Source organism: Phyllobates terribilis, unplaced genomic scaffold (genome assembly GCF_046119375.1).
Source record: "Phyllobates terribilis strain yellow unplaced genomic scaffold, ASM4611937v1 Scaffold_5__5_contigs__length_657084704, whole genome shotgun sequence".
In the NCBI taxonomy this organism is placed as follows: domain Eukaryota; kingdom Metazoa; phylum Chordata; class Amphibia; order Anura; family Dendrobatidae; genus Phyllobates; species Phyllobates terribilis.
This window is the reverse complement of record NW_027362765.1, coordinates 240,092,892-240,101,760: the sequence shown is the minus strand read 5'-3', so window position 1 is coordinate 240,101,760 and position 8,869 is coordinate 240,092,892. Positions and strand designations below refer to the sequence as shown.

At 47.9% G+C, this 8,869-nt stretch overlaps 1 protein-coding gene across 3 annotated transcripts in view; it reads left to right on the top strand.

The window, feature by feature from the left end:
• Positions 1 to 1,093: 1,093 nt before the first annotated feature.
• The window catches only part of PRPSAP1 (phosphoribosyl pyrophosphate synthetase associated protein 1), a 28,875-nt gene continuing 21,099 nt past the window's right edge, over positions 1,094 to 8,869 (top strand). Inside the window, exon 1 of one of the 3 annotated variants that reach the window (XM_073683953.1) lies at positions 1,094 to 1,215. The gene's annotated coding sequence lies outside the window, so the exon portion shown is untranslated. The remainder of the gene's footprint in view (positions 1,216 to 8,869) is intronic. The other 2 variants (XM_073683951.1, XM_073683952.1) reach the window with 2 other exon arrangements.

Genomic DNA, 8,869 nt, shown 5'->3' with positions numbered 1-8,869 from the left:
TGGAGGTAAAAAAACTCACCAAATACTGAATGTGTGAATGTGGCCTTAGAAATATATTTATTCATAAAATTGGTGGCGTGTTCAGTGTCGGACTGGGGCGCCAAGGGCCCACCAGTAACCAACTCCAGGGCCCCACTTTTCAACTACATGTAAATGTGACATTATCATCAATCACAATTGTATATAACAATGAAGTAGGCAGATTGGTAAATGAATACGATTCTGCCTTTGTCTGTATATAGTGAATAAAGTATATTGTGCCAAGTACTGCTTATATAAGAGGGTGTTGGCCCACTCTTGCACAGGGGCCCACCAAAGGATCTCCTGTGGGTCAGTCCAAGCCTGGATATGTTCAATTCTTATTTCACCCACTGTATTACAGCAGGGGCTGTATACCAGAAGAACTAGAACTCCCAGCATGTCCATGTTATATTATTACAGGAGGGAACTACAACTCCCAGCATGCAGTATATATTATATCAGGGGCTGTATACCGAAAGAACTACAACGCCCAGCATGTTTATGGTATATATAATAGCAGGGTCTGTACATCAGTAGAACTAGAACTCTCCGCTTGTTCATGTATAAATTACATCAGGGGCTGTATACCAGGAGAACAACAATTCCCAGCATGTTCATACAGCTATAAACCTATAAAGATACCACTTAAAAAAGTGAAATCAATCCCACAATCAAAAAAGTACCAAGAGGAAGAAAGAGATTCACTGTTAAATGTACCCCAGCTAATATATAATGCTATAGTGTCATAGTATCTTATCGGAGGCGAACAGAAAATCAAGAAAACTGGGGGGTCAGTTATATGAAAAAGTAATACATTGTATTCAACATTATATAAATACAGAAGACAAAAGATTATAGAAAGAGTGGGGTGAGAAACACTGGTAAGAGATGTGAGAAGTCTACCATAGTGTTCATACATCTATTGCAGCAGGGTCTGTCTACGGGGAGAACTAGAACTCCCAGCATAGCTGAACATGCCTGCTGTGCAGTGAAGCGCGATCTCGCACCGATCACTACACAATTCCCTTATGCAGCATATCACACTCCCGAACAGACCGCGTCACCCCGCCCCTCACGTGACCAGTCACATGACCGTGACATCATCACAGGTCCTGTAGTCTCTCCGCTCCGGCATCTGCTCGGGTTATAGGGAAGTTTGTGCAGCCAAACAAGAGCCTTGTGCCCGGGACTCCGGTACGTACCGCCCCCTCCCCTGCTGGGCGCCCCCTGCGCCCCAGTCACATGATCTGCGCCCCCCCCCGTCTCTGCGGAGAGCCCCTCATAGTGTGCGGCGGGATGCTCCCGTGCCCTGTCCGTTACCGCTGTCACACACATAGGTGGTGGGACCTCATCCGTCCTGTACTCCGGAGTGTGAGCCGGCACAGTCCTGTGCGATGTCTGCAGTGCAGATGTGGAGTCCCCCGCCTGTACAACTCCTGCCTAAGGAGCAATGCAGCTGCACGCCATACAGCCCCCGATAGTGGAGCAATGCAGCTGCTCGCCATACAGCCCCCGATAGTGGAGCAATGCAGCTGCTCGCCATACAGCCCCCGATAGTGGAGCAATGCAGCCGCTCGCCATACAGCCCCCGATAGTGGAGCAATGCAGCTGCTCGCCATACAGCCCCCGATAGTGGAGCAATGCAGCTGCTCGCCATACAGCCCCCGATAGTGGAGCAATGCAGCCGCTCGCCATACAGCCCCCGATAGTGGAGCAATGCAGCCGCTCGCCATACAGCCCCCGATAGTGGAGCAATGCAGCCGCTCGCCATACAGCCCCCGATAGTGGAGCAATGCAGCCGCTCGCCATACAGCCCCCGATAGTGGAGCAATGCAGCCGCTCGCCATACAGCCCCCGATAGTGGAGCAATGCAGCCGCTCGCCATACAGCCCCCGATAGTGGAGCAATGCAGCCGCTCGCCATACAGCCCCCGATAGTGGAGCAATGCAGCCGCTCGCCATACAGCCCCCGATAGTGGAGCAATGCAGCCGCTCGCCATACAGCCCCCGATAGTGGAGCAATGCAGCCGCTCGCCATACAGCCCCCGATAGTGGAGCAATGCAGCCGCTCGCCATACAGCCCCCGATAGTGGAGCAATGCAGCCGCTCGCCATACAGCCCCCGATAGTGGAGCAATGCAGCCGCTCGCCATACAGCCCCCGATAGTGGAGCAATGCAGCCGCTCGCCATACAGCCCCCGATAGTGGAGCAATGCAGCCGCTCGCCATACAGCCCCCGATAGTGGAGCAATGCAGCCGCTCGCCATACAGCCCCCGATAGTGGAGCAATGCAGCCGCTCGCCATACAGCCCCCGATAGTGGAGCAATGCAGCCGCTCGCCATACAGCCCCCGATAGTGGAGCAATGCAGCCGCTCGCCATACAGCCCCCGATAGTGGAGCAATGCAGCCGCTCGCCATACAGCCCCCGATAGTGGAGCAATGCAGCCGCTCGCCATACAGCCCCCGATAGTGGAGCAATGCAGCCGCTCGCCATACAGCCCCCGATAGTGGAGCAATGCAGCCGCTCGCCATACAGCCCCCGATAGTGGAGCAATGCAGCCGCTCGCCATACAGCCCCCGATAGTGGAGCAATGCAGCCGCTCGCCATACAGCCCCCGATAGTGGAGCAATGCAGCCGCTCGCCATACAGCCCCCGATAGTGGAGCAATGCAGCCGCTCGCCATACAGCCCCCGATAGTGGAGCAATGCAGCCGCTCGCCATACAGCCCCCGATAGTGGAGCAATGCAGCCGCTCGCCATACAGCCCCCGATAGTGGAGCAATGCAGCCGCTCGCCATACAGCCCCCGATAGTGGAGCAATGCAGCCGCTCGCCATACAGCCCCCGATAGTGGAGCAATGCAGCCGCTCGCCATACAGCCCCCGATAGTGGAGCAGTGCAGCCGCTCGCCATACAGCCCCCGATAGTGGAGCAGTGCAGCCGCTCGCCATACAGCCCCCGATAAAGGAGCAATGCAGCCGCTCGCCATACAGCCCCCGATAGTGGAGCAATGCAGCCGCTCGCCATACAGCCCCCGATAGTGGAGCAATGCAGCCGCTCGCCATACAGCCCCCGATAGTGGAGCAATGCAGCCGCTCGCCATACAGCCCCCGATAGTGGAGCAGTGCAGCCGCTCGCCATACAGCCCCCGATAGTGGAGCAGTGCAGCTGCTCGCCATACAGCCCCCGATAGTGGAGCAGTGCAGCTGCTCGCCATACAGCCCCCGATAGTGGAGCAATGCAGCTGCTCGCCATACAGCCCCCGATAGTGGAGCAGTGCAGCTGCTCGCCATACAGCCCCCGATAGTGGAGCAATGCAGCTGCTCGCCATACAGCCCCCGATAGTGGAGCAATGCAGCTGCTCGCCATACAGCCCCCGATAGTGGAGCAATGCAGCTGCTCGCCATACAGCCCCCGATAAAGGAGCAATGCAGCTGCTCGCCATACAGCCCCCGATAAAGGAGCAATGCAGCTGCTCGCCATACAGCCCCGATAAAGGAGCAATGCAGCTGCTCGCCATACAGCCCCCGATAAAGGAGCAATGCAGCTGCTCGCCATACAGCCCCCGATAAAGGAGCAATGCAGCTGCTCGCCATACAGCCCCCGATAATGGATCTCTGCTATATGCTTTATCCCGTCTGTGGGGGCGTTACCTGGAGCTTCTCCTGCTGAGCCACAACATGTGGCCTGCTGGGAGTAGTTTCTATTTGGGATCACACCCCCATCTTCTGACGGGGAACCTGTCCTTCATTATACGGCCTCTGTATGTGAATGGCAATATCCTGACCCCGCTCTCCTACAGTCAGAATACAGCTGCCAGTTGTCTGCTAATGACTAATAAACAGGATGGCCAAGGCTGTGTGCCATGGGAATAGAGTGGGCTGTATCAATACGGAATAACAAGGCGAGGAAAGAGCATCGGCTTCACCTTGCTGATTGTTTGTTGCTTTGTGTCAGCAGTACATACCACATTTGTCTTTGATGTTCCAATAGCCGCCACTTCATTGTCTTCTTGTGAAATCACTGCCACTCACTTCATCTTATCAGGGCAACGCTGAATGGCTGCGACCCCTGCACATCAGTCCATTATTATGCTTTGCTTATAAAGCTCCATCATATTCCACAGCGCTTTGCATACATCATCATCATCACTGTCCCCATTGGGGCTCACAATCTACATTCCCTATCAGTATGTCTTTGGAATGTGGGAGGAAACTGGAGAACACGGAGAAAACCCACACAAACATGGGGAGAACATACAAACCCCTTGCAGATGCTGTCCTTGGTGGGATTGATCAGGACCCCAGCACTGCAAGGCTGCAGTGCTAACCACTCAGCCACCGTGTAGTGAAAGACTGTCCACATGTCAAGTTTTCATCTTTTATTAAAAAAACAAAACTGGATCTGTTACTAACACAGAGACACTTTGGCTCCTGATTTGCATCCGTTTTAGTTCTGTTTGTACCAGATCCATTTTTATTGCAGACATACCTGAGCACCTCCAGTGTTCTGGGCATGCACGGTGCTTAAAAACGGACGACATAGCAGGTGACTATCCATTATGCTCCATTTTCCACAATATTACAAAAACAGATCCATAGATAGTTGTACAGACCACTTATATTGATCCAGCTAGAAAACGTATTGCCGCTGCATTGCAGTCAAATGGAAGTTGTTTTAGGACATTTCTGTCCACAATCAAATAAGTGGATCATCTACTGGAATATTTTATTTCCATTTTTGTCATCCAAAAACGGAACATAGCTGAATGGACATTGCAAAAAATCTGGCATAGTCTTTCTTCCATAGCCTGTCTACACTTCAAGACATCCAAAAATACCACGCGGACTCTCAGACATGACTTAGGCAAAACATGGCTTCTTCTGATTAGCATTCTCGTTGTATTGAGTTCTTTATTTTCTTGGAATTTTTAGGTTTCCTCCATAATTCCACTGCCCAACAGAACCAAAAGGGATCACACATTAGAAGATACTGCTAGTTTTGATATGTCCGTCTGTCTTTCAAATACCACCAAGCTGTGGTTGACATGTCCTGCTCCGTACAGCATCCCTGGCATGTAGAGGGAAGAACACAAGTCAAAATTCTGGCTTCACAAAATGGCCTGCATTGATAGAGATGGTTGTGTCAGTTCTGTGGAGTACTTTAGGCCAAAATTCTGATGCAGTGCTTTTTAGACAAATTTATTAAACTTTTAACTCTGTGCAGCACACTTCCTTTGTTTGGCTCAAATGTGGCGTGGCTAATAATTAAAGGGGTAGTCCGGTCCAAATCGATAAGTCTGCAGTCACTCTGTGTGACTGCCGACTTATGAATCCCCCCCCCCCCCTGTGCAGGCACTGTGCACTACTGGGATTGCCGGTTTCTGAGCCGGGATCGGAGGGTATGTATGAGTTATACATACTCCCGGCCAGTGGACACGGCCTCTGTGTATGGAGCGAGGCCGCGCCCTGTAGTCGACCACGTGCACTTGATGGCCATGTCACTAGATGGGGCGCTGCCTCGAACAATCCAAGTGTTTGGAGTGAGGCCGTGGCCACTGTACGGGCTCTGTATAACGCATACACACCCTCTGGTCCCGAACAGAAACCGGCGAATCCCTGCAGCGCACAGTGGGATTCATACGTCTGCAGCCACACAGAGTGACTGCAGATTTTATCGATTTGGACCAGACAACCCCTTTAATGTGCAACATATTTATTCTTAGTGTGTGTCACTTTTTTACTATAAAGTTAGTAGTGTCTCACTGCAAATAATCCAGTGGGATATAGAATGACAGAGATGTGCTAATTACAGCTTAAACTAGTAGAACAACCACTCCCTGTCTGTATTGTGGCCAACTCTTGGAAACAAAACTAAAAAAAATCTGGCTTGGAGCTAGAAGGGTGAAGTTTTCTATCTGCCAAATACACAGTGGATACACAGCTATATATAAATAAGCTGAGGTAATGTAACCCAGTATATTTACAGTCAACGTTGTTATCTCACCACTTCCTTCTCAGTATGTGATAACCGTCCACTCATCTTCTCTCCAAATGAGGCACTCCTCTAGAGCACTCCTCTCCTCAATGTCCCTCCTATGGATGATGAAGACAGTCAGAATGCTGCTCTTTTGAAATCCATGGGTAGTGCCGATAACGTTACTTTTGGAGCCCTTGATGAAGCCTGAAAAGGCGAAACAGGTCCGAAATAGGAAGCAATTGACCAGAGAATTTTTAATCAATGTGTTGTTTTTTTTCAATAGAATTTTGTAAGTACGTATAACATTAAAAAAGGAAGTGATTGTCCTTTTGGAAGCTACACAGTTTTGTTTTTCTGCTACCCTGTAGTCCTGTATGTTCTAGTGAGCCTTTATAGTGGTGTATAAAGATCCAGTGAGATGGCGCAAAGTGGCGTGATCAGCGCTACCCAAAGATTGCTAAAAGGAGCATTTTGACTGTCTTAAGCATACTGAGAAGAGCATTTTGGAGGAGTGCCACATTTAGACAGAAGATGACTGGCTGGTATCACACACTGAGAAATCAAATATTGGGATGACAACCTTTGGTGCACTAAGGAATCTAAATCTGCTTCATTATGCTATGTTCACATGTCCAGTAATCATCAGTTAGAACAGATCCAGCAGTAATCCGCTAACAAAAAAAGTTGTGCAGACACAACTTTTTTGTCGTTTTTCTTAAAACTGATTTCAGATGGATTCTTTTTTTTAACATTGAAGTTTATGGAAAATGGATCCATTAAATAACCATCTGTTTTCTTCCATTTGAAACGGATCCAGTAAGCTAAAAACGGATCCTTTTAGAAGAAAAGAAAAACGGATGGCTGAGTAATGGATTTGTTTTCCATAGACTTCAAAAAAACAGATCCAGCTGAAAGAATTTTTTTTTTAAATGGACAAAAAAGTGGTGTCTGCGCATCTTTTTTGCCAATGGATTGCTGCTGGATCCATTATAACTGATGATTACTGGACATGTGAACATAGCCTTAGATTAAGGGCCCCCATACATAATAGGTGTTGGAAGAACAATGGTTTGGTGATTATTTGGATGGCATCTAGCTCTCCTAACTACTACAAACATAGGAGCACTCAATCTGCAAAGCGTTCATGTCTTCTTTATGAGAGAGCTGCTCCCAGACTCCTTTTGGCATTGGCTTGTCTCGTAGAGAACAAAAGAACGTCAGTCTGAAATTAAATATGTCGGATCCTTATCTTCCCCCGACATTATCTGTCCGGGGAGAGTTGGGAGGCCTCCATACACATTAGATTGTCAGCTGAGTCTGTTGATATAGACGGGTTCAGACAACACCACTCTATTGTGTATGGGGGCCTTATCTTTACATGCTTATATATGTGCATCCACTGCCCATGGAAGATGTGCAGTAGTATGAAATAGTGTTTGCCCCCTTCCTGATTTCTTATTCTTTTGCATGTTTGTCACACTTAAATGTATCAGATCACAAAACAAATTTATATATCAGACAAAAATAACACAAGTAAACACAAAATGCAGATTTTAAATGAAGGTTTTTATTATTAATGGAAAAATAAATCCAAACCTACAGGGCCCTGTGTTAATTACTTAGTGATTACCCCTAAACCTAATAACTGGTTGGGCTCCCCTTAGCAGCAACAGCTGCAATCAAGCCTTTGCGAGAACTGGCAATGAGTCTTTTACAATGCTCTTGAGGAATTTTGGCCCACTCATATTTGCAAAATTGTTGTAATTCATCCACATGGGAGGGTTTCCGAGCATGAACCACCTTTTTAAGGTCATGCCACAGCATCTCAATCAGATTAAGGTCAGGACTTTGACTAGGCCATTTCAAAGTCTTAATTTTGTTTTTCTTAAGCCATTAAGAGGTGGACTTGCTGCTGTGTTTTGGATCATTGTCCTGCTGCATAACCCAAGTGCGCTTCAGCTTGAGGTCACAAACAGATGACTGGACATTCTCCTTCAAGATTTTTTGGTAGACAGCAGAATTCATGATTCCATTTACCACAGCAAGTCTTCCAGGTCCTGAAGCAGCAAAACAGCCCCAGACCATCACACTACCACCACCATATTTTACTGTTGGTATGATGTTCCTTTTCTGAAATGCTGTATTACGTCTACGCCAGATGTAATGGGACATACACCTTCCAAAAAGATCAACTTTTGTCTCATCCGTCCACAGAATATTCTCCCAAAAGTCTTGGAGATCATTAAGATGTTTTCTGGCAAAACTGAGACAATCCTTTTCTGTTCTTTTTGCTCAGCAGTGGTTTTCGTCTTGGAACTCTGCCATGCATGCCATTTTTGCCCAGTCTCTTTATAATGGTGGAATCATGAAGACTGACGTTAACTGAGGCAAGTGAGGCCTGAAGTTCTTTGGATGTTTTTGTGGGATCTTTTGTGACCTCTTGGATGAGTCTATGCTGTGCTCTTGGGGTAATTTTGGTCGGCCGGCCACTCCTGGAAAGGTTTTCCACTGTTCCATGTTTTCACCATTTGTGGATAATGGCTCTCACTGTGGTTCGCTGGAGTCCCAAAGCTTTAGAAATGGCTTTATAACATTTTCCAGACTGATAGATCTCAATTACTTTGTTTCTCATTGGTTCCTAAATTTCTTTGGATCACAGCATGATGTCTAGCTTTTGAGGATCTTTTGGTCTACTTCACTTTGTCAGAGAGGTCCTATTTAAGTGATTTCTTGATTGAGAACAGGTGTGGCAGTAATCAATCCTGTGTGTGGCTATGGAAATTGAATTCCGCTTCCCAAAGAAGTGATAAACTACAGTTAACTTATGTTTTATAGGTGGGAGGGGAGGTGTCATCACTTTTTCACGCAGGG